Consider the following 26,007-nt stretch of genomic DNA (forward strand, 5'->3'; position numbering starts at 1 on the left):
TTGGAGGGCATTATGCTAAGTGAAATAAGTTAGACAGAGGAAGACAAATACCGTATGATATTACTTACATGTGAAATATACAAAATACAACAAACCAGTAAATATAATTAAAAAAGAAGCAGACTCACAGATAGAGAGAACAAATTAATGTTTTCCAGTGAGGAAAGGGAAGGAGGGAGGAGCAATATAGGGGGAGAAAATTATATTTTAAATTAGGATAATGCTTTCTACTTTCTTGTCGGATTATTTAAAATTAGATGTCTTTTTTATAAGGACAAGTGCATATTTATTGCACATTCTCTCAAGAACCTATGATAAATGCATTAACATTAGTGGAATGCATTAGCATTAATATCTGTGGAAGACGGCCATGTATGGGGCCTGGATACATGGACTTTGTTAAATTCACTACACTTCTTGATCAAAGACTGAATTCCTAATCCTGATCAGTCATCTTAAAAATCGAAAAGGAGGCCTAAATAAGGCAAAATGGATGAATCCTAGCAAAATAATAACCCAACACACTAATGGTAAATAATTAATACATCCCAACTCTGTGTGTGGGTTGCATGCACTTGTGTGATTTTGGGCTGAGTAGAAAGGACTAAAGTAAGGTGCCCACAAAGACTCATTAACATGGTCCCATTTTAAGCATACCCATTCAAAATTGAAAAATTAGTTCAATTTTAGAGAGAATGGAGCCAGATATGGGAAACAAAGATTATATGACAACCTCTTATGATTCCATTTATTTTCATTCTAACTTTGTTGCATTTGAGGACAAATTTCAGATTTGATACTTGTTACCAAGGCACAGACCTCAGAAAGAATCAGTTGCATTACTAGCAAAGGTCTAGAAAAGCAAGCATTTCTAGCTGGTAAATATACTATTCACCTAGGGTTATGGTTAGGTGCAATATTTCCTTCTCTGTGTCTGTTTGGAAATTTTTTGGTTTGGAGATCATGCACAAGAATAGATTGAGGTTTTTACATACCACACAAAATTTTAAACCAGACAGCCAGAGAGTAAACTTAATTCTTAAAGCAGAAAGAAGCCAGATTAAATATACCTTAAGCAGGAAAGTAACATGATCATATTTGATTTTTAAAAAGTTTACTGAGGGTCAAGGTAGAGAATATACTAGAAGATGGCAACTTGTTTGGAGGTAATTTTAATATTCTAGGAAAATAAAATAATAAAAAGGATCTATATCAAAATAGAATTAGTTAACTAGAGAAGAGAATCTGGATTCAAAACAATTATTAAAAGAATAACCTAGCCTTGATGGGATATTAGAATTGAAATAATAAAAGACAGACATTTCAGGTGGAACCCAGTAAATCATGGACCATTAATCTACGTGGAGAATAAAGAAGAAGGGATTGTAGTCGAGGATGATGAGTTTAGGTTTTTTTTTTTTTTTTTTTGAGTTTAGTTTTAACAATATTGTTTCTGAGATGCCTCAAGATATTCAGAAAGGAGATGAACACATGGGTCTAGATCTTGGGAGAGCTATTAAGGTTGGGAAAATATATTTTTAGAAATTGCTGGCTAATGGTTGAAGTCAAAAGAATGCATGAAGTCACCGAAAGCAAGTGCATGTAGTGAGAAAAAGGATGACTAAGGACTCAGCCTTAAGATGCAAAACTTTCAGGGAGGCAGAAGAGAATTTAGCTGGTAAACGCACCAGCAGGGATGGGAAGAGCAGCAGAGAGGAGCAACTGAGGCAGCACTGTCATCACGCCACATAACTGGTGTTTCTCAAGTAAACAATACCATTGGGTTAAGAAGTGGCTTCATTTCTTCAAGAATAGGGACACATGCATATTTAAATACTGAAAGGACATAGCCAAAAGAAAAAAAAAGAGGACTAAAAAGGAGAAAGGGAGATGATTGATGGGACAAGGAAAAATCCGGATGATAATATCTGCTATCATGAAAGGAAGGGGGTGAATAGCAAATGAGGCATGATGTGAATAACAAGGGAGAGAAACTTGAGGATGTCCTCCCTAATGGTCTTAGTTTTTTGGTTTTGTTTTTGTTTTTTCTCTTTGAAGAAAAAGGCATATTTGTGAACTACGGATAAGGAAAGATTTCCCAACTTGACTTCAAAAGGATAGTTCATAAAGGAAAATATTTATAAATTTGATTAAATGAAAATAAAATATTCTTTAAGCAAAAGATAACAAAGTGTGAGATCACAAATTATATACTAGAAAAATATATTTGTAACATAAAGGTTTTCAGCTTCTATTTAGACAAAGATGTAAAGAATATTACTCCTACCATAAACTCAAGAAAAAGCTGAATAATATATAAAATCATAACTTTTCCTTAACTAATCAGAGAACTGAGATTTCAGAGCAACCAACCAGGCTGAAATCTAAGAAAAGACAAATGCCTCCATAGAGCAGAATTTTCTTGCCCAGGAGGAAGGGATGTCGGGCCCCAAATAAGCTGGTGATAAAAATTCAATCAAAAATTTTAATGACTTAGTAAAGGTCAGAGGTAGGCTAGTGTGAGTGTGTAGAGCTTCGTATAGCCACAAGCTCAAGGGTGTTTGTAGCCACTAACAGACTTTCATGGACCTCACCAGTTGCTCATAAGAAAGATTGTGGGCAGAGTAGGATCTGAAGAAAGCATCCTTGGTGATACAGGCCTATGGGAGGGGAGCAGCAGTCATTGCAGAGAAAATGTAGCACAACACTTGCATCCTCAACCCTACAGAACAAAAACGGTAGATCCTGCTGCCATCAGCACACAGGTGAAAACTCATGGCTATTAGGGAATGGAAACAAGAGAGGGGAAGGAAAGTTTTCTGGGACTGGATCATTAGATATCTTCTGATCCCCTATTTCTAAGACAGGGACAGGGTCACTGAGAAAGCCCCATGCCTAAGACCCAAGACCACAGACTTTGCCTAAGATCAAGGCTGAAACAGAATAATAGAGATTGTTTCTGCTCCGAACCACCAGGCTAGCAAACACTAAGAAAGAAGTAAAGCAGGTTACCACTGGGGGAGACACGAAAGCATGAATAGTGGACCTCTCTAATGTAGAAGTTCACAGGAAAAGTCTAAAGTGGAGGGTGGAGGGCTTCCCTGGTGGCACAATGGTGAAGAATCTGCCTGCCAATGCATGGGACATGGGTTCGATCCCTGTTCCAGGAAGATCCCACATGCCGCGGAGCAACTAAGCCCATATGCCACAACTACTGAGCCCACGTGCCACAATTACTGAAGCCCACATGCCTAGAGCCCATGCTCCACAATAAGCCACCACAATGAGGAGCTCAGGCACCGCAACAAAGAGTAGCCCCTGCTCACTACAACTAGAGAAAGCCTGCACACAGCAATGAAGACCTAGTGCAGCCAAAAATAAAATAAATAAATTTAAAAAAAAACAATAAAATAAAGAATAATAATCAAGTGGAGGGTGGAGAACAAATTCTCCAGCCCCCCCAAACCCCATCCTAAATACAAGTGAACACTAGAGGAATTTGAAGCTAGAGATGTGCTGGGGGTGGGCATAGCAACAACAAAACCCTAATCTAGCTCAGTTACTGACTAGATTGATTCAACTCCTCCAACACATGAAGGCTTAACAGAAAAAGAGGAAAGCCCACTTTCAGGCTTAAGTACTAATTAATTCATACTCTACTATCCTACACACAACACAAAATAGATGAAGGTAAAGATAAAGAAGATGAAGAAAGACAAAACACAGTCAAGAGAAAAAGCAAATAAGCAATCAAAAGAACCAGACTCATATATGACCCAAATGTTGGAACTATCAGAAAGAGAATATACTAAGGATTGTAATGGAAAGAGCAGACAACGTGCATGACCAGATGAGATTTTTAGCAGAGACAGAAACTACCAGAAAGGATCAAATGGAAATGCAAGGAATGTAAAACACAGTAACAGAGATGAAGAATGCCTTTGGCAAGCTCAACAGTAAATGTGACACCATCAAGGAAATACTTGGTGAACTTGAAGACAGGCCAATAGAAATAACCTAAACTGAAACATAAAGAAAAAAACTGAAAATGCATGAGAGCATTCAAAAACTGCTAGACAATACCAACCAAAACGCATTATTTGAATCTCAGAAGAAAGGAAAAGACAGATTAGATTGTATTGAAAAGATAATGGCCTAGGATTTTCCAAAAATATTTAAATACATCAAAAAAACACCAATCTAAGAAGCTCAGGAAACAACAAGGAAAGTGGTACACGTACACACACACACACACACACACACATCAATAATCAAACAAGCAAATCAAATAAAAATCTAAAAAATCTTCTACATACATCATAGTCGACCTACTGAAAACCAAAATAAGGGACAATTTTTGAGGCAAACAGTGCACAAAAGGCAAAGTACATATACAGTAATAAAAACAAGAGAATATTTTGGACTTCTTGTTAGAAACTATGTAAGTGACATCTTTAAAGATCTGAAAGAATAAAAAGCATCAACTCAAAATTCTACACAAAGTAAAAATAACTTGTAAAAATTAGGAGAGGTAAAGACTTTTACCCAGACAAATAGCTGACAAATTCTTTATAAGCAGACCTGCACAGCAAGCAATATTAAAAGAAGTTCTTCAAGCATGACATTACAGGAAGATACTTGGATCTACAAAAGAAATGAAGAGCACTGCAAACGGTACAAAGGAAAATAAATGTTAATTTCATCTTTTCTTACTTTGAGTGACTATAAAGGATAATTGCCCAAAGCAGGGGTTGGCATAATTTTTCGTCAAAGGCAGCTAGTAAGTATGATAGGTTTTAGGGGCCATACAGTCTCTATCACAACCACTCGGCACTGCTGCTGCAGTGTGAAAGCAACCATTGAAATACATAAACCAACAGGCATGGCCCTGTTACAATAGCATTCTATTTGCAAAACTAATTGGGCATTTAGGATTTGTCCTGCAGGCTAGTATTTGCCAAGCACTGGTCTAGAGCACAGTTAGCAGCAATGCACTGAATGCTTATAGCATATGTAAAAAAATAACATATAACGTCAATAGGAAGAATGATGGGAAGAAAGAATAGGGAGTTATTACTGTTTTCACACTAACATTATAGTATACAATTATATCACTAAAATATATGAAAGTAGACTGTGATTAATTAAAATGTATATGGTACTTCCTAGGGTAACCATTAATATTTAAAAAAATAAGTATAAATAATAAGTCAATAGTGGAGGTAAAATGGAATAACAAAAATACATAATAATCCAAAGGCGAGGGAAAAGAACAAAAACGCGTGGAATAAATAGACAACAGCTAGCCAAATATTTTTTTTATCCAACCACATCAATAATTACATTAAATGTAAACAATCTACATACACAGACACAGACACACACACACAGACACAAACACAAACAGACACACACACAGACCCTCCAGTTAAAAGAGAGACATTATCAGCTTGGATAAAAAAGCAAGGCCTGACTATATGCTTCATAGTTACATTCAAATATAATAACATATATAAGTTAAAGTAAAAGGATCAAAAAACTTAAACCATGCAGACATTAATCAAAAGAAAACTGGAGTGGCTATATTAATATCAAATAAAATAGATTTCACATCAAGGAATAATATAATGATAAATGGTTAATTCACCAAAAAGACATAACAATCCTAAAGGTACATGCACCTAACAGTAGAGCTTCATAAGACATGAAGTAAAAACTTAAGTAAAAGGAGAAATAGACAAATTCACAATGATATGCTTGGAGACATCAACATCCCTCTCTCACTAATGGATAGAACAAGTAAACAGAAATCGGTGAGGATACAGAAGACAACAACACTACCAACAACCTGACCTAACTGACATTTATAACACAATGAATTCAACAACAACAGAATATACACTTTTTTTCAAACTACACACAGAATATTCACTAAGATTATATCCTAGGTCATAAAACAAACCTTAACAAATTTAAGAGAATTGCAATAAAAACAAGTGTGTGCATATATAAAACACACTCATACTCATTAGAATCAGAATGAAATCACTACACTACATATCAAAATACGCTTGGAGGGAAATTTATCATATTACATAATTATAATAGAAAAAAGGTCTCAAATCAATGATCTACGCTTTCACCTTATATCAAGAAAAGAAGCAAATTAAACCTAAAACAAGCAGAGAAAGGAAATAATGCATGTAATAGAGATAACTGATTAAGATTTAGTTTCTAAAATATCTTAAGAATGTTACCAAAACAAGCCCAACAGAAAAAACTAGCAAAATATAAAAACAGGTAATTCAAAAATATTAAGCACAAATTGCCAAGAAACATATTAAGAGATTCTGAACTTTACTATATTCATGGAAATGCAAATTAAAGCTAAATGAGATCTCATTATATAATCATCAATAACTAAAAATTTTAAAATCTCAAAACCTCAAATATTGATGAGAATTTGGAGCACTATAAACGTTCGGGCACTGATGGTGTTCCAATCACAGTAGAAAATAATTTGGCACTGCCAGTAAAGTTGAAAACCAATTCTACTTCTAAGCATACATTTTAGAAAAATTCTTACAAATGCACACCAGAAGACAGTTTAAAAGAATGTTTATAATGAATCAACATCTAGTAATAAAATATTGAAAGTCTAAATGTCTATCCATAAGAAAGGAGATAAATATAATGTGATCTAGTCATTCTATATAGGATGGATTTTCATTTCACATACCAACAATGATTAACTTTACAAAGTATAGAGAAAAGAGGAGAAAGACTGAAGAAGGGCATAAGATGGGGGTGGGGGGAGAAAGAAAGAGGATGGCACTCATAGGAAATTTTAAAACATGTAAAATAATATGCCAGTTCTGTATTGCATAGGGGTATACACATGTGAGGTACAATCACAGAGAAATAAATGATAAACACTAAAATCAGAACCGTTAGGATATTTGGGAGGAAGGGTGTGGGAGATATGATCAGGAAGGGAAAGGCAGGGGTCTTCAACTGTTTGGGGAAAGTCTGATTTATTAAACTGGGTAACAAGTACAAAACATCTACTATATTTTGCTTTATGACCTCGGTAGCTCATAAACACTCATGAATTTAACTAAATTATGTTAATGTGTTGAGAGGAAATGGGAGGAACGAAGAGCTTTGAGAAGAGAGATGGAGTTTTGTGCTGGCCTTTATAAGCACTGGATGAGGGACTTCCCTGCTGGTCCAGCAGTTAAGACTCTGTGCTCCCAGTGCAGGGGGCATGGGTTCGATCCCTGGTTGGGGAACTAAGACCCCACATGCTGCATGGCACAGCCAAAAAACAAACAAACAAACCAACAAACATGAGCAGTGGATGAGGAACAAGTGAGGCGGTTGTATGGGTCCATCTGGGCCTGGAGACGTAGGTTTGTGGAGGTCTCAGTCTGACTAGCTGTTTGGCTTTCTCCAGCAGGGCTCAGCAGCCTGGTGGAGAAGGAAAGCTTAGTTGATACAGTGTTGGGGTTTTGTCTGGGGACACAGTGAGAGAAGGGTGAAGACAAGAATGTAATATTACTAATATGACTGAAAAGTTTCTAGGCCAGATTAGGAAGTCATTAAAGTGGAAAGATGTGACTGAGAGAAGAACGTAATCCTAAGTGATGAGAAGTCCAGGGTACTGTCATGGGATAAATGGGTGGCTGAAATACAGTGGTGTTGATGGTTACTAGAGCCCAATAAGACAAAGAAACTGTCAGCAAGGATGCTAGATGGGTTATCCCCATGGGAATTGCAATCACCCAGGGGAACAGCAGGCAGAACCTGGGAACCAAGGGAAGACTGTGTCTGGTGAAAAAATCTGAAGGGAACAGGAGTTTGGCCAATGAACACGAGAAACAGGGTCAGAGTTGTGGCATAGCCAGACACAACAGCTTAAGAGGCCTCTTGTGACACCAGGAAAACAGTAACTCTGGCTCTGTATAAGCGACTGGTCTACATTACAGTAGGCAGCAGGGTAGCAAAAGCTCCCCGAAAACAGGTTTCCATTAAGACAGACAAAGAAAACATTTTCTGAAGAGGTAGAAGGTGGATGAAACTATTTTTCATAGAAACAGAAGACTTTATGTAATATTTCAAAAGGGAGAGGATCAGAGGAAGATTAAGTCATAACTAAGTTCGCAGTAAAATGGGGATGAAATAACGGGCTGGGATACATGACAGGAGGCTCTTGTGGTTTAGGAATTATCCCAGGATGACATGGGTGTGAGGCTGCTCTTGGGTTCTTAGTGGACCTCTGGTTAAAGATGCTTCCTTGCCTGTTCAGGCTGAGGTCCAGGCAGGGAGTACTGGAGGCTTGATGACCTATATACCTACGACTTTCGTTTAGGTTCCCAAACAGTGCTTTGATATGAAGTGTTGAATGAATTCTTATTTCCTATCTATCTCAAGAAGAAACAACATAGCAAGTCTCCATTATGTTGATGGTATAGCCTTTCAGTAGCTAAGCTACTAAATGGCTCACTTCATGTTAGTGTCTCAAAACTTCTGAATCCAGGACTTCATTCTGATAAACCAGATATAATTCACAATACCAAATCACTTTTTTTTTCTTCTTTTTTTAAACTTTTGTTTATTTATTTATTTTAAGAACTTTTATTGAGATACAGTTAACATACAATAAACTGCATATATTTAGAGTGCACAATGTGGTAGCCCAATCTCCCAGTTCATTCCCCCCCAACCCTCCCTGCTTTCCCCCCTTGGTGTCCATATGTCTGTTCTCTACATCTGTGTCTCTATTTCTGCCTTGCAAACTGGTTGATCTGTACCATTTTTCCAGATTCCACATATATGCGTTAATATATGATACCAAATCACTTTAAAACCTTCTAAATATCTGGAATTTGTAACACGGCACATGGTTGGGCTGAACTTCTAAGGATCAGCCGAATGCTATACGATGCCAAGAAGAGGTAAAATCAGGAATATGCTCCAGACGGGATTTACCTCTGCCTTCTCAGCTCCTTTCCCCTCATGGGAAATGTAAGTACTTTCAAGGCTATCACCACTGCAGGAAAATTATATTCACAGTTCTGCAACCAGGCCCCTATTCTTAGTAACGGGTTTATTCTTGTTTTATATCATTCAAAAGTAAAAGCAGAATTAAAAAAAAATGATTTTAGGAAAAAATTTCCTTTTAGAAAAAAATGGCATAAATTGGCAAATATTTTACCTAAAAAAATTAGGCATGTATTTAAGGTCAAAGTGCCTCCTGGCTTCTCATGAGGGCCCTGATCAGACAGAGGATAACTCCCCTCAGAGCAATGGATGAAGGTTCAGGGGCAGCAGTTCTGCCCAGGAAAACCAATTGTGTCAGGAGACAATTGAATTTCCCAGGCCATCAGTATGGTTTTATTACTAATATTAAGTTTGGCAAGGACCTGCTTTGTCACAAGAAGAATAAAAATGAGAGTTGTCAGGGCTCCAACTTGATCAGAAGTCCAGCTTTGGGGGCTCAGTATTGAACTAGCCAGCTATGTTCTCCTCACCTTTACCACGAGGAAGCAGCACAGACATGAAACAGAAGACTTGTGGATTAAGCAAAACCAAATAGTAACATCCTTTTTAGGCTTCACCACTCAAAACATGCTTCCTGGACCAGCGGTATCTGCATCACCTGGAAGCTTATTAGAAACGCAGAACCTTGAGCCAGACGCCAGATCTACTAAATCAGAATTCACATTGATTCCTTGTATATTCAAGGTGAAAAGCACCACTTTAAGTCAAAGAAGACCGCCCAGATTCCAGGCTCATAAATTTGGAGAGGTGAATATGATGTTCCCCCAGATAAAAAGCCAATATGGGCTAAAGACCCATGTCACTTAACCAGACCTTCTAGACTGTTGCCAGGAGCTGTCATGGATCCTGGCCTGGGTTTCAGTCTCTCCAGCGATTGGCTCATGTCCTAACTCCAGTGCTTCTATTCTCTTCAGCATTTTATAATCTTGGTTATTTACCTGGGACCCTTGATACCCACCTACCTCCCACCCAAACCTATTATTAGTTGGCCTCTTTGAGATGGAGTCTTGTCAATAATGAGCTCTGATGCACCCTGGATTCAGTCCCCAGCTCGTATTCCCTTTTCTCTTTGTTCTCTCCAGCCTCTACTCTGCTGCCTGACTCTTGGCAGTCCATTTGGTACTTGGCAGGGTCACACCAGGGTACTTGAGGGGCTAAACAGAGCCAGGCCACTGCATGTCACACTTCAGAAGTGTTGGACGTTGGCAAGGACAGTTAGATGGCAGCTCACATTAAGGACTAGTGTCTTAATGTCATCAAAGGCATCATCATCTAGAGTTCAACAATTCACTGAGAATGTCTGGAGACTGAGGGGTTTACGGCACACAGTGGTTGCTTATGACACATGGAAACAGGAAGGTGGAGAGAGGGTAGAGACAAGAGAACCATTTCAATAAAATACAATTGACCACCCATTTTTGGATTGGGTTATTTGCTTTTTTGATATTGAGCTGAATGAGCTGCTTGTATATTTTGGAGATGAATCCTTTGTCAGTTGCTTTGTTGGCAAGTATTTTCTCCCATTCTGAGGGTTGTCTTCTTGTCGTGTTTATGATTTCTTTTGCTGTGCAAAAGCTTTTGAGTTTCATTAGGTCCCATCTGTCTATTTTTTATTTTATTTCCATTATTCTAGGAGGTGGGTCAAAAAGGATGTTGCTTTGATTTATGTCATAGAGTGTTCTGCCTACGTTTTCCCCTAAGAATTTTATAGTGTCTGGCCTTACATTTAGCTCTTTAATCCATTTTGAGCTTATATTTGTGTATGGTGTTAGGAAATGTTCCAATTTCATTCTTTTATATGTAGCTGTCCAATTTTCCCAGTACCACTTATTGAAGAGGCTCTTTTTTCCATTGTATATTCTTGCCTCCTTTGTCAAAGATAAGGTGCCCATATGTGTGTGGGTTTATCTCTGGGCTCTCTATGCTGTTTCATTGATCTATATTTCCATTTTTGTTCCAGTACCATACTGTCTTGATCAATGTATCTTTGTAGTATAGTCTAAAGTCAAGGAGCCTGATTCCTCCAGCTCTGTCTTTCCTTCTCAGTGTTGCTTTGGCTATTAGGGGTCTTTTGTGTTTCCATACAAATAGTAAGATTTCTTGTTCCAGTTCTGTGAAAAATGCCATTGGTAATTTTAGGGATTGCATTCAATCTGTAAATTGCTTTGGGTAGTATAGTCATTTTCACAATGTTGATTCTTCCAATCCAAGAACATGGTATGTCCCTCCATCTGTTTGTATCATCTTTGATTTCTTTCATCAGTGTCTTATAGTTTTCTGCATACAGGTCTTTTGTCTCCTTAGGCAGGTTTATTCCTAGGTATTTTATTCTTTTTGTTGCAATGGTAAAGGGGAGTGTTTCCTTGATTTCTTTCTGATCTTTTGTTGTTAGCGTATAGGAATGGAAGAGATTTCTGTGCATTAATTTTGTATCCTGCTACTTTACTAAATTCATCAATCAGTGCTAGAAGTTTTCTGGTAGAGTCTTTAGGGTTTTCTATGTATAATATCATGTCATCTGCAAAGAGTAACAATTTTACTTCTTTTCCAATTTGGATTCCTTTTATTTTGTTTTCTTCTCTGATTGCTGTGGTTAAAACTTCCAACACTATCTTGAATAACAGTGGTGAGAGTGGGCACCCTTGTCTTGTTCCTGTTCTTAGAGGGAATTCTTTCAGTTTTTCACCATTTAAAACAATGTTGGCTGTTGGTTTGTCATATATGGTTTTTATTATGTTGAGGTAACTTCCTTCTATGCCCACTTTCTGAAGAGTTTTTATCATAAATGGATGTTGAATTTTGTCAAAAGCTTTTCCCGCATGTATTGAGATGATCATATGGTTTTTAATCCTTCAATTTGTTAATATGATGTATCACATTGATTGATTTGTGTATATTGAAGAATCCTTGTATTCCAGGGATAAACCCCACTTGATCATGGTGTATGATCTTTTTAATGTACTGTTAGATTCTGTTAGCTAGTATTTTGTTGAGGATTTTTGCATCTATATTCATCAGTGATATTGGTCTGTAATTTTCTTTTTTTGTGACATCTTTGCCTAGTTTTGGTATCAGGGTGATGGTGGCCTCAAAGAATGAGTTTGGGAGTGTTCCTCCTTCTGTTATATTTTGGAAGAGTTTGAGAAGGATAGGTGTTAGCTCTTCTCGAAATGTTTGATAGAATTCGCCTGTGAAGCCATCTGGCCCTGGGCTTTTGTTTGTTGGGAGATTTTCAATCACAGTCTCAATTTTCGTATTTGTGATTGGCTTATTCATATTTTCTATTTCTTTCTGGTTAGCTCTTGGAAGGCTGTATTTTTCTAGGAATTTATCCATTTCTTCTAGGTTATCCAATTTATTGGCATATAGTTGCTTGTAGTAGTCTCTCATGATCTTTTGTATTTCTGTGGTGTCAGTTGTTACTTCTTTTGCATTTCTAATTCTGTTGATTTGCATCTTCTCCCTTTTTTTTCCTGATGAGTCTGGCTAATGGTTTATCAATTTTGTTTATCTTCTCAAAGAACCAGCTAATAGACATTTCTCCAAAGAAGATATGCAGATGGCTAACAAACACATGAAAAAATGCTCAGCATCACTAATCATTAGAGGAATGCAAGTCAAAGCCACAATGAAGTATGACCTCACATCGGTCAGAATGGTCATTGTCAAAAAATCTAGAAACAATAAATACTGGAGAGGGTGCAGAGAAAAGGGAACCCTTCTGCACTGTCAGTGGGAATGTAAATTGGTACAGCCACTATGCAAAACAGTATGAAGGTTCCTTAAAAAACTAAAAATAGAACTACCATATGACCCAGCAACCCCACCCCTGGGCATATACCCTGAGAAAACCATAATCCAAAAAGAAACATGTACCACAGTGTTCATTCCAGCACTACTTACAATAGCCAGGCCACAGAAGCAACCTAAATGTCCATCAACAGATGAATGGATAAAGAAGGTGTGGCACATATATACAATGAAATATTACTCAGCCATAAAAAGGAATGCAGTTGAGTTATTTGTAGTGAGGTGGATGGACCTAGAGTCTGTCATACAGAGTGAAGTAAGTCAGAATGAGAAAAGCAAATACCATATGCTACTCATACATACAGAATCTCAAAAAATGGTACTGATGAACCCAGTGACAGGGCAAGAATAAAGATGCAGATGTGGAGAATGGACTTGAGGACACGGGGTGGGGGGCGAAGGGCAACCTGGAATGAAGTGAGAGAGTAGCACTGACATATATACACTACCAAATGTAAAATAGATAGCTAGTGGGAAGCTGCTGCATAAGACAGTGAGATCAACTCAGTGATTGGTGATGACTTGGAGGAATGGGATAGGGAGGGTGGGAAGGAGTTGCAGGAGGGAGGGGATATGGGAATATATGTATAAAGGCAGCTGATTCACTTTGTTGTACAGCAGAAACTGGCACAACAGTGTAAAACAATTATATTCCAATAAAGAGCTTAAAAAAAATACAAGTGACCAGCATGTTACACTTCCCTCTTCTCCTTGTGAACATTAAATCAACATGTAATCTGCTAACATCCACCCACAGTCTTCACAGACTTCTATCTTCACCACTGCTTTAGCAATTCACTTGAGCCAATAGCAGCTACGATTTTCTGAGTATTTATGTGTCCTTTCTGAGTACATATTATGGGCCATGCTCTGTGGCATCACTTTATATGCATTATATTAATTTTCATAACAAATTTAAGATGTAACTCCAGCTTTACTGGTGAAGAATGAAGGTTAAGAGTAATTTATTCCAGGGCCCACTTAATAATTGGAGAAACAAGGACATGAACTTGAGTTTCTGATTCTAGAGCCTATACTACTTTTTAATTTTACCATGCAAAAATTTTCAAACTTGTATTATCCCTTAAGAAAAAAATTAGGGCAGAGGGGTAGAGAGGAAGGAGGGAGTCTAGGAGACATTTATTTTACTTATGCTGTCTTTTATTTACATTATTCTATTTCTTAAAAATAAAAACCATTGGAAAATGAATAGCCTATCAATATAGCATTTAAAGCCTAAGTATCAGAACTCCTAGGAAAGAGAAAACCAGGTCATGATAGATGTTTTCCATAATTCTATTTATAACATCCTGTCTGATTGAGACATACTCATCTTGTTCTTTTACTTGGTCCTGATATGAATATACTTTCAGTGGTAAAGTCAGCATGAAAAAAAAATCAAGACGAATAATTTGAAATAATTGAAATTTAAAAATAGGATCTAATAATTGAACACATTCAATTCTCCAGATCCATCATTCTGATTACTTAACAAGGGGGTAATATTTTCTTCATTTGTTTCTTTAAATTGCAGAGCTTTCTTTTAGAGATCACAATCCCAATTCAAGAAATAATCCCAAACACACTGAGTATTAAATGGTCACTGAAACTAGCAAAATCTTGATGTTCAGAAGGACAGAACATGAAGCAGCAATACAGAGAACTCAGTTCAGCAAGCATAGCCAAAGGGACTATGTCTCTGGCTCATTGTCAATCAGAGGTGAGTTTGTCACTCATTTGTTTCAAATTAGGATGAGAACAACGTGGATCTCCACTGTATATAAAGTAAGACAGGGAGGCTTTGTCAGTCCCGGTGACAAGCACCCTTAAACCTGAGAACTCAGCACACCTCAGCGCCACAACAGATCTGCACCAGAATGTAAAGTTTCCAACAATGATCAGATATCCTAAGGGCGAGCACTTGGGCCAGCTTTTGGAATACAGCAGGTCAGCCATCTAACTTGTTAGACTGTGTTCTGCTTCACTCATAAAAATGAAAGCAACCTGAAGAAATACAAAGTAAAGATGTGAAAATACGCATGACTTAATCTCAATCATCTTTTCACAAGAGTTTGGTTACATATATCTACCTATCATCACTCTCTAAAACACTGAGATAAAATGCTCTAACAGAAGATAGAATTGAAGAGACTTAAGGAAGGTAGGGGTCATCCCATTCAAGAGATGAGAACATTGAGACCCAGAGATGGGACAGAAAACTTCCACGGGCTAGGTGACCATGCTGGGATCAGTGAGAAGGTCTTTTGGTCTAAGATGGGCTTTTACATTTTTCTTCAGTGTGACACTCCCGGTTGCTTCTCTCACATCATGCAAAGGATAGAAACTTTCATTGAATGTTCCAGAAAAGATCGAAATTTCATGGAAATTTTCTTCTATAAATACTTCATGTAACACACTGCATTTTCGCTTACTTAACAAAAACTTGTAAAACTGGTCTCAAGTCCCAAATATACTGGTTTGTTTGGTTTTTTTTAAATTGCTATCACACAGGAAAGTTTTAAAAAATGGTACAACAGGGTTTTATAGCAATTCATTCGATGCTTGGATATTTTTAAATGGCCTTCTCTTCATCTGAAAACTAAGTAAAGGACAGAAGTCTACTGTCCACACTTAAGATGACAGGGCTTTTTTCCTGATACTTTTATTCGGCAGCTGCATATTGCAAATGCAATGGCTCCTAGCAGCCCACCTCAAGCCTATCTCAAGAAGCAGAGATGTACACAGAGAATTTTAATTTGGATGAAGGTTGATTCTTTTTTCACATGTACTAAAGAGGACTCAGGAAGTGCTGCCGCAGCAACAGCATTTTGTCTTACAAAATGCTGCAGTAACTTTTCTCATCAGCTTTCTTGAGGTATAATTGACAAATGTAATTGTCTGTATTTAAAGTGTGTAAAGTGATAATTTGATAAAGTGATGCACTAACTTTTAAGGAACACCCTACCTAGGCAACAAAGTTATCTCAAATATTTTAATGAGTGTGAAGCCCTCTCCCTGTGTCAGGGGATGGCGAATTAATGAGTGGTGCCAAGTATGTGCAATGAAAAAAGGACATAAAGGGAGGGTATACATGTGATTTACTGCACACTCTGACCAGGGTATATAAGCCTCCCTCTACACATGCTGATATTCATACTCAGGATCTTGTCTTGAACAGCAAACCAAAGTCACCACCCCTGACACCAAGAGCCATTACAGGAACTATTACGAAGGCCTGGGCCTCAGCTATGGGGGCTTTGGTGGCCTAGGCATTGGCAATGACTTTGGATGTGGCAGCCTCTGCAGACTGGGCTATGGCTGTGGCTTCACAGGCTATGATATGGCTTTGGTTACAAAAGCTTCAAATATGGCTTCCATGGCCGCTCATCTTTCTATGGAAGATATGGGTTTTCCAGGTTCTACTGAAATCCTACCCCAGGAGCCCAATAGCTAAAATTATAGGGGGCTTTCCAAGTCTGATCTCAAAAACTGGATAGCAAAGATCGTGCTGGAGTTATTGCACAAAAATGTCCACCTTCTCAGAATTTTGGGCAATTTTTCAATATACTCCTATATCTCCATCACAATCTTAGAATTCTCTAATTTTGCTTTTATAACTGATTGGGATTATCTGTTCACCTTCCAATAAAGCATTAAATTTGAAAACAAACAAACAAAAAATTTCCAAATCCTTACAAACACTATCACACATGTACACCTGAGGCCAGTTAAATACCATGTGCTTGAGCAAAACTAAAACTGAAGCTTCGGCTATATCTGCAGGCCATTTCTAATATAGACATCAGAAGTTATTCATTCACAGAACTGATTGAATTCCTTATGAAGATACATTTTAGGTTCAAATTAGTATTGAGTGAATTAGCTATAGTTTCTGATGATTAATTGCTCTTTTTTTTTGAAATCTGAAATTTCAAAGTGAGATAGATCATGAATTTAAAACCTTATCTTCTGCTTTTTATTATGACAGGCAAGAATAAATGTGCATTTGTGATTATTGTAATTTCATTTTATCTCTCCAGAGATGCTCATAGAGCACCTGAGGTTATCTACAAAGAATATAATACGACATAACTAAGTCTTCGCATTCATACTGCTTACTCCACACAGACGATGAGTCTGAATTCTTTCACTGCAAGCAGTTTCTTTACACCCAAATGTGTACACAATCACACATTCTACCTTAAAATAGGTACTCAATAAAACTTCACTACAATAGGAGAAAGAAAGAAAGAAAGAAAGAAAGAAAGAAAGAAAGAAAGAAAGAAAGAAAGAAAGAAAAAGAAAGAAAGAAAATTTAATTGCTAAACTTGAATTGGGAGGAATATCTACAAAAAGAACAAGGCTGAGTAGTGAATTTCCAAGCCATTGTCCCACCTGCAAATTCATTGAGAGTTTCTCTGGTGTCTCTCATGCAACTAAAGAAAATCATGGATTAATTTAATGAATTCCTTCTATAACATGGACTAATCTTCTGAGATCAGCTGGAGTATATGAAGGATTATTGCTGAGGCAGTATGGTATTTGAGCACAGATTTTATGTGAAAAGTATGTCATTAATTTATGCCTGAATACTGAATAAAACTTTTCCCTTTCCCATCTTTTCAATCTCAGGCTGAAGCTCTCCAACTTTTAGGATTGTTTTGATCCCACATATAAGGAAAAGTACAAAAAGGAAATACCATAATCATTAGTTCATGTGACGTGTATTTATTGAGCATCTACTATATGGAATGTAGTGTTATAAATAGAAAAGTTTCCTTTTATATTCTGTCCTTGCCAAAGTTTTACTTTTCAACCCTTAAATAGCATAACCAACATAAAATCCACTTCTGCACCCTGCTCCTCCTCTTTCTCCACCCCCTTACTCCCCACACCCATCTGTCTCCCTCCCCACAACATTTTAGCAATTAATACTCCCTGGATCTTTTCCCTTTAGTGAAGTACTCTGGGAATTTCTTCACCAGTTGTTTTTCCTTTGTCTGGCAAGTTAATAAGTCTATCTTTGTTTGATTATTTCTTGCTATTATTCTGGAGTCTTTTATAATTTAACTCTGTTTTAGTCTAGTATGCATATCTGAACCCTTTCACATGGCACTTATTATTATAGTAATTTAGCATGAATGACATTGGTGAAGTGGTGAAGTGATGAAGAGAGCTATTATGGACCCAGACTACCTAGGCTTTGCCACTTTGGAACCGTGAACAATTAACCCAACCATATTATTCCTTGGTATCTCATCATAAGTTGGGAAAATGGTAATACCTGACTAACAAATTGTGGAAAGAATTAAATAAATTAACATACGCTGATTAGAAGTAGATACAAAAAGCAAGGTACCTGAACATTTTGACAAATAAAAGCAGGAAAATTGTAAGAAGGAACTAAAACTTGAAGAAGTAAACCACGTGAGGGTGAATTTTTCATTTTGCCCTCTATTTTCTTATAGTTTTGACCTGAAGGCAGTCTTCATTTTTTTGACATGGGCCATAAAACTGTGACAAGTTTAAAAGAATTTAAATCATATAAGCATGTTTTCAGAACGTAATGGTAATAAATTAGAATTTAATTACAGAAAACATCTGAAAATACAAATATTTGTGAAACAGGCAACACATTGCTATATAACCACTGGGCCAAAGAGGACATCACAAAAGTAATTAGAAAATAATTTGAATCATGAAAGTAAAAAATAATATCAAAATTTGTCAAATGCAACAACTAAAGTAGTCCTTACAGAAATTTAGTATGCTAATATTAGAAAAGTCTCAAATCTATGATTTAAGCTGCCATCTTAGGAAACTAGAAAGAGTGCATTAAACTCAAAGCAAGCAGAAGGAAGAGAATAATATAAATAAAAGCAGAAATCAGTGAGATTAAAAATTAAAATAATTGAGAAAATCAATAAATTCAAAAACTGTTTCTTCTCAAAAATAAATAAAATTGATAAACTTCTAGCCAGACTGACCAAGAAAAAAGAGAGAAGCTATAAATTACCAATATCAGGAATGGAGGAGGGGACATCACTACAGACCACAGAACTTAAAATAAATAATAAATAAATATTCTGAATAACATGAAGTTAAAAGCGTTAACTTAATAAACGACAAGTCTACTGTGTAACACAAGGAACCAATATGGCAACTATATTCAATATCTTATAACAACCTATAATGGTAAAGAATCTGAAAAACAATACATATATACGTGTATATACACACATGTACGTATGTGTGTATATATATATATACACTCATATACATATAACTGAATCACTTTGCTGTACAGCAGAAACTAACATAACATTGCAAATCAACCATACTTCAATTTTTTAAAAAAGGTGTAATAGATAAAATTGAACAATTTCTTGAACAAAAACTACCAAATCTCACTCAAGAAGAAATGTATAACCTAAATAGTCCTGTACCTATTATAAAACTTGAATTCATATTTAAAAGCTACAAATAAAACTCCAGGCTAGATGACTTTCCTGATGAATGTTACTAAAAATTTGAAGAATAATAAAAATCTACACAAATTCTTCAAGAAAACCGAAAATGGGGAATAATTTCCAACTCATTTGGAGGCCAGAATTATCTTAATGCAAAATCAAAGATGCTGTAAGGAAAAAAAAAAAAGAGCAATATCTCTCATGAACTCAGACTCATAAAAAAATTATCAACCAAAACTTAGATATAGAAAGTCTAATTCAAAAGTATATAAGAGGGGTCTATTCTAGAATAAACCACTATACAGAGGTGTTTATCTAGGAATGAAAAACTAGTTCAACATTCAACATTCAACCAAAAAACATAAAAACCTTTAGAAATAAATCAAACAAAATATGTACAGAATCTGTATGCTATAAATCTACAAAACATTGATAAATGAAATAAAATAAAATGAAAATATATACAATGTTCATGGATTGAAAGGTTTATTATTGTTAACGTCAATTTTTTCTAAACTGATCTATAGATCGTTAGGAAAATGCGAATTAAAACTGTACTGAGCTATTATTATGTACCTACTAGAATGGTATAATTAAATATTTTTAAAATTGTCAATATCAGTCTCTGACAAAGATGCAGGCCAGCTGGAATTCTTGTACATTGCTGGTGGAAAGGCAAAATGGTACAAGCACTTTGGAAAAAAGTCTGGCAGTTTCTTATAAAGTTAAACATAAGCCGGATCATACCATATGACCCAGCAGTCTTGTTCCTGATTATTTACTTGAGAGAAAATAAAACTTATGATCACAGAAAAACCTGTTTTTATGTATCCATAAAATGGAATATTACTCAGAAATAAAAAGGAATAAATCACTGATACCCACAAAACTCAGTGAATCTTAAGCAGTTGTAAGTGAAGGGAGCCAGACTCAAAGTGCTCTGTATTGTATGATTCAATTTACATGGCATTCTGGAAAAGGCAAATTATAGAAACAGAAAACAGACCAGTGGTTTCCAATGGTTAGAAGTGAGCAGGAGAGGCTGACTATAAAGGTGTAGAAGAAAGATTACAGGTGATGTTAAGCGTTCTATATCTTGGTCGTGGAGTAAGTATATGACTGCTTACATTTGTGAAAAATTCTAGAACTGTACACCAAAAAGTATGAATTTTACTGTGTGTAAATTTTAAAACAGTGAATACAAAGCAAACAAAAAAAAAAGATATTAGAAAATATAGCACGTGGCCAATAAATATCACTAGCATTATCAATTTTAACAATATTTACTATTAATGTGGCTAGACAAGTGGAAGATGGCCTAAGAGAGGTACAACTGGAATGCTTTGATAATAACCATTCAATCAAGGGGAAAGCAGAGACATAAATGAAAGTGAAAAGTAATCCAAGAAGTAAGAAGAATAAACTTATTTACTTACAGGAGTCCAAATTATCAAGACTTAATTGATAAACTTAAGTTTGATCTGAATGGGCCTCAATAAATAGGGGCACTCTTGAGTTTTGGGGTAGGGGATAGGGAAGCAGTAGAAAGGGCTTCTGTGGAGGGGCAGTTCTCAGCATCATGTGTGTAGCCAAGCCATAAATCAAGGAGGGATACCCAAAGCAAGGAAAGGCCACAGGGAAAGAGATGCAGGCAGGTGTCCTGGGAATCAGGGCCCCTAGGCAACTGGGTGCAGAGCCAGGCTCCTGACTGCAAGGTACACAGAAGCCAAAACTAAGGATACCTTCAGAAAGTCAACTGGACTCAGAAAACAATGTGAATGCAGCCTGGTGCTCACTGGCCTAAATTTATACCACCAGTAACCCAGACACCAGTGTGCGAGCAAGCAGCAAACATTGTAAGAGGTCCAGTCCCTTGGTGAGTTGCTGGGTAAAAGGTAACAAAATGGAGTGGAGGATGGAAGTAAAGAGCCATTAACATACTACATGGCTGGGATCTCACTGGCTGTCTGTTCAGGGTCCCTTCCTGTTGATGGGGGACAAGGAAGAGTACCTGAACACAACACAAAACAAAACAAAAATCAAAGGGGGTAAGATAATTATCTCAGCAGATACCTGTGACTGCTTCATGGAGGAGATGATATTTGGTCAGACTTTAAGAGATGTGCACATCAAAAGGTGGGTATAGATAAAAGCAAGGGGGAGGAGAAGCAGGGGAAGAAGGGAGGGAGAATTAAAGAAAACAAGGAAGAAAATATTGAAAGTGGAGGCAGTGCTGGCAAAGACCTAAAGCCACAAATGTAGAGTATGCATAAATAACAGGAAACTAGCTAGTCTGATGGGAGCAGAGTGCATGGAGCACAGCAGGAAGTGGGTACGCTATCACTGAATGAAATCATTCACAGGGAGGCATAACCACTTCTGCTTCGGATGTTAGACATGGTGTTTGTAAACCAGAAGATGGGACAATCTGGGTTACCTACTTCCTGCCCTGTTAGTTCAGAGCCTCACTCAAATTAAATAAATCTTAATTGAGCAACTATCATGCTTAACAGCATGCAAAGTACTGTGAGTAATTCAGAAATAGCATGTCACTATGCCTTTAAATGGGATTCATAATCTGGACAGCAGAATCCAAAATACCCACAAGAAAAAAAAAATAGCTTGAGTAAAAGGATTAATGAATCTGCCTTCCAGTCTTTGCCTCCAAGGCACAGAATCAACAAGCACTTTCTGAATGTATGGTATTGGCAATATTCGGTGCTCGACATCATATATATTCTCAAATTTAGCTTTGTTTCCTTTTGTCTTTTTCCCCTTTCCTTTCTTTCTAGAACAGAATATCTCCAGACAGAGATATATGCAGACAAATAAGAAAAAAAACATATTGCAAAATTGTATTTTAAAATTTCACTTTAAAAATAGGTAAACTGAGATTGAGAACAGTTAGAAAATTTGTCCAGTGTCAGACAGTGAACAAGTTAGGGAGCTGGGATTTAACCCCAGCTTCAAAACTTTGAAACCATCATTTTTACACTGAGCAAAATCTAGTCTCTGAAAATTACAATTTATAGAAATTAAAAGACTTGTCATTTGGTTGAGAAAATTCCTCCTGAAAGAGGAAATAGTAAAGTTCAATTTCATGTCAGAAAATGTTCCCCAGGATCCAACTCATTTTAAGATAGGTGATATTCAATCTGGCTGTAATATTACCATTTCTATTTTCCTCGCTACTTTTATGTTTTCATGTTGACCATTTTACCTTCTTTTCCTTTTTTTAAAGCCATTTTCAATTAAGATTTCTAATTAGATTCCAAATTTGAGACACATCTTTCGTACAAAGCAAATGGCAAGAGTAGTAATTAAGGGACAGCTGTCTCTTGTCTTTCTGGGATGAAACAGGGCTTGTTTGTTTCTAAGTTATGAAATACTAGGGAATTTTTCTTGATTGTTTTTCTTATTTTTAATAATATTTAACTGAATTGAAAGATACTGAATTGATCTTAAAAAGCCAATGACCTTTCCAACACAGAAGCTGAGACCCCCTCTTCTGGGATACCCTTAGATTAACTCTCACACTCCGAGTCTTTGAAATTTTTATTGCCGCAAATACAAAATCTCCACATTTTATATGAAACCAGATCATTTCTTTAGGTGTTAAAGTAGGCACTACCCCAAGTCATTTTCCTCACTTTTAGATTTTTAAAACTTTTGTGAATTTTACAAATCAAGAAGAATAAGCATTTTCAATGGAGAGGAGTGAGAGTCACAGCAGCTAAGATGCAGACAGCATTTTTTGTGGTTTTCCTTTGTTTTATTTAAGAAAACACATATTACTAACACTAACACTGAAAATTACTTAGTAAGCTCTTACTCCAGTGCTCCTTATTGGTACTTAAGGCAATATTTTCACATGAAAAGTATAATCAGGATTTGAAGCAATTAACCATATAATTCAGGTCAAGAAAAATCTGCCTTAAAAAACTAAACCATTGAAGCAAACTTTTCTTTTGTTTTTTCTTGGCTTGAATTATCTAAATTCTAGAAAATTATCAAACATAATTTAATGTGCAGCACCATAAAATAGCTCAACTTACTTAAATGCAGGCCAGCCTCAGGAGTATAAGGAATCCCTTAAAATACATACAGGCGTTCAATAAAGTTCAATAAACATGCACACACACACAAACACGTACACATACGTATATACTACAGAACTTCCCAGAACCTAATGTGTATTAAAAGCTCCTGAGAGTGGTACAGTATTCAGAAATTCAAACCTTCTTGACCCAAAACCATTTTATACAGAACATATCATGGAACTTGTATTTGGACACATTGAGAACCTCTTTGCACAGTAATAAGCCCTTTACACTGTACTTTGGCAGGGTGGAGTTGCGTGGCACATTTGAAAGTTTCTTTATTCAGGGGACCAGGAGAGGTCAAATGACATAGCACAGAAATGCCAAGAGCAGAAAGTGACCAAGCAGAGCTGGGCTGAAAACACTTTACCATAGCCATTAAGGCCCTATGGGACTGGGCTGGTGGCCATATTAATATTCATCCCATTTTCAACCCAGCTTCATCTTATACTTGTCTCCACTTCTGTGACTTTGCTACAGCCATTTATCCTTTTTTTCAATTATTTTCTTTATTCACTGCTGTTCTATCTGCCTGGGACTCTTTTCCTTACACTTCAGCACTGTTAAAAGCATCATCTTCCAAAGAAACACACTCTGTTTAGTCCATCTATAGCAGATTCCTCCCTTATTTCGCAATATTTTCTCCTACAGAACTCTGCAATTTCTCTTCATAGCATTTATCACAATTTTTGTTCACATATTGATACTTGCTTACTTATTTCATGTCACTTTCACTGGACTGTAAGCACCATGAGGGCGGGAATAGACCATGCCTGTTTTGTCCAAGTCTATAAAATCACCAAATACCTCATAGATTACTGTTTGCCATAGAGCAGGCCTTTAATCAACATGTGTTGATTTAATAATAAATAATAATAATTAGTTAATTCCTTCATATGTCTGCCTATGCCTGGCCTAAATGAAACCTTCAAAATTGATTTAATGTATACATAGAAATCAGTTCCTTTTTAGGATATGGTCACCCATCAACAATATACAGTCACACACATTCTAAGACACCAAACTGGCATTTTTGTAAAATATTTTTAATAATAGGGGCTATAAGTTTGAAATAATCATCAATCTAAATGAATATTATGGGTTAATTATTGAGAACCACTCTTGTACCTGCTTTCTTGTTGTATTCCTCAAACAGTTCTGCTCTTTGATTACTGCCTGGCTGATTTCAGAGCTCTGCAAAGAACAAAAAGACAAAACGTTAGGATTTGGTGTTTCACTGGGAACTCCTCTTTTTTAAACTCCTCGCTAAAATATTTACTTATGTCATGATCACAGGATCCATGGAATATAGCTATTTCTTGTCTGTATTCCAAACTAATCTGCTCCGTTCAGCTCACAGAGGTCCACAAGAAGGAACTCTAGCTGACCCTTATTTATTCACTTACATGAGCCAGGCACTGTTCTAAGTTAATGGATTAACTCATTAATTCCTCATTACCACTGTGCAGACAAGGGTTAGCTCAGCAGGCTTGAGTCCCTCCAGTGCTACACATTTCAAAGAAAGGCCCTCCTCCAGAAGTGGCCTTAGGCCAGCTCCCGGAAGATAACCCCTGAGCTCTGGGAATAGTCTGACTGATAAGAGAGTTTGTGTATGTGCTTGAGGCTTCTACTGCTCCAGATGGACCACTTATGGCAAACACCCATTTTTTTGCTTGGGAGAGGGGGAGGCTGAAATCTGAATAGCTGAGGTCAGTTATCTGGTGCTGCAGGCTTCTGTGACTGACACCTAATAAATCTCTAGAGAAGAGAGCTCAGCTGAGCTTCCCTGGCTGACCACACTTCACACATGTTGTCACACACTGTTGCTGAGAGAATTAAGGGCACCCCACGTGACTCCGCCGGGAACGGCCACGTGGAAGTTGGCAGCTGGACTTTGCCTCATGTGCCCTTTCCCTTTGCTGATTTTAATTTGTATCCTTTCACTGTTAAGAATCCACGACTGTGAGTATAACAGCTTTGGTGAATCTTGGGAACCCTTCCAGCAAATCATTGAGACTAAGGGTGGCCTTGGGGACCCTCGAGGAAACCACCCAGTGAATTTTATTACCCATTATCTATTATTACCCATATTTACAGACAGAGGAATTGGCAAAGAAAAGTGAGGTAACAGAATTCCACAGCTAATTTAAGTATCAGTATTTCAATTTGAACCCAGTGATCTGATTTGGGTATTCAACCACTATGACATGTGGTTTATCAAAATATTTATTATGTGTCATTCAATACATGTATCCCAAAATGCCACCTGGTTCGTTTTCTTATTTTATTATTAGGAAGGATAATTTTCAAATTGTAAGTGTACTATCAATTACCAAGATTTCATTTTATCTGTCAAATTGAGAGCAATAACTTTTATTGAGTTAAAGTTGTTCTTTACCTGCTGTACTTTATTCAGAACAAACTTTCTTCCAGTCATGTCAACAATGCAGATGTGATGGAAGATTTTTCTCACCCACATTCTCATATATTTCTTCCCAATCTATATGGTTTTTAATGCTGGAGGATGAAAACTACAGAGTCAGCTTTAAATCAAACACCAGGTT

General features: G+C 36.7%; 1 protein-coding gene across 6 annotated transcripts in view; it reads right to left on the minus strand.

Moving 5' to 3' along the window:
* Positions 1-26,007, minus strand: part of INPP4B (inositol polyphosphate-4-phosphatase type II B) — a 746,563-nt gene that overhangs the window by 363,201 nt on the left and 357,355 nt on the right. For 4 of the 6 annotated variants that reach the window (XM_057725716.1, XM_057725718.1, XM_057725719.1 and 1 more), the window contains one exon: positions 24,572-24,637. The gene's annotated coding sequence lies outside the window, so the exon portion shown is untranslated. Of the gene's footprint in view, positions 1-24,571; positions 24,638-25,841; positions 25,961-26,007 lie in introns of all 6 variants that reach the window. The other 2 variants (XM_057725717.1, XM_057725720.1) reach the window with 1 other exon arrangement.

The sequence above is a fragment of the Hippopotamus amphibius genome, chromosome 3 (assembly GCF_030028045.1).
Source record: "Hippopotamus amphibius kiboko isolate mHipAmp2 chromosome 3, mHipAmp2.hap2, whole genome shotgun sequence".
Lineage (NCBI taxonomy): Eukaryota > Metazoa > Chordata > Mammalia > Artiodactyla > Hippopotamidae > Hippopotamus > Hippopotamus amphibius.